This window comes from Furipterus horrens, unplaced genomic scaffold (genome assembly GCF_987537825.1).
Source record: "Furipterus horrens unplaced genomic scaffold, mFurHor1.1.pri manual_scaffold_5, whole genome shotgun sequence".
NCBI lineage: Eukaryota > Metazoa > Chordata > Mammalia > Chiroptera > Furipteridae > Furipterus > Furipterus horrens.
The window spans coordinates 99,049,904-99,050,700 of NW_028327175.1; the positions used below are offsets into that span (position 1 = coordinate 99,049,904).

At 32.4% G+C, this 797-nt stretch overlaps 1 non-coding gene across 1 annotated transcript; it reads right to left on the reverse strand.

Moving 5' to 3' along the window:
• Positions 1-307: 307 nt before the first annotated feature.
• On the reverse strand, positions 308-410 carry LOC150009135 (U6 spliceosomal RNA). Its single transcript, XR_016511465.1, has one exon. It is a non-coding gene; the product is annotated as a U6 spliceosomal RNA (small nuclear RNA).
• Positions 411-797: the final 387 nt, after the last annotated feature.

Genomic DNA, 797 nt, shown 5'->3' on the forward strand with positions numbered 1-797 from the left:
TTGCACCAGAACAATTGTCATACTTTTAAGAAACAGATGGTTTTGATGTTGTGTAAAACTTCCAGAGTGCAAAAAGAGATAAGAGTACCTTAATGTCCACTAGGCAAGCATGCTCATCTTCCTAAAGTCTGATAAAATGCACAAGAAGAAAATTATAGGCACGTATCACAAATGAATATGGATAGGAAAAGCTTAAGTAAAATTCTCACCTCTAAAAAAAGAACTTGTTTTACTGTACTGCTTCAAAACTTTAGAGGAAAGATACTTTTTCGTAACAGTTTTACTGAGATATAATTCTTACACCATAAAAAATATGGAACACTTTACAAATGTGTATGTCATCCTTGCACAGAGGCCAGGCTAATCTTCTCTATGTCGTTCCAGTTTTAGTATATGTGCTGCTAAAGCAAGTCCAAGGATGATAATTTTAGAGGTTGAAAGGAATTCCAAAGTATGGAACATTTGTACATTATACAAGTAAATAACCATTTGACAAAACTAGTATCAAAGGGGAAATATCATCTGGATGAAGTTTTCACAGCAAATATTAAAAGGGTTGATTTCTATGTTATATGAAATTTATACATATTGACCCCCCCCATAAAAAAATTAAGTCCTCAATTTTTAAACTGGCGAAGAACTTAAGCAGATAATTCATGAAAACAGAGGTACTATTAGTAAACAAGCATGTGGGAAAATGTTCAATACTGCTTGTAATCAAAGAAATGACCACGTAAATAATGTTATACCATCTTATGCCTAGTACATTAAAGGAAGTTTAGAAATTATCCAGCATT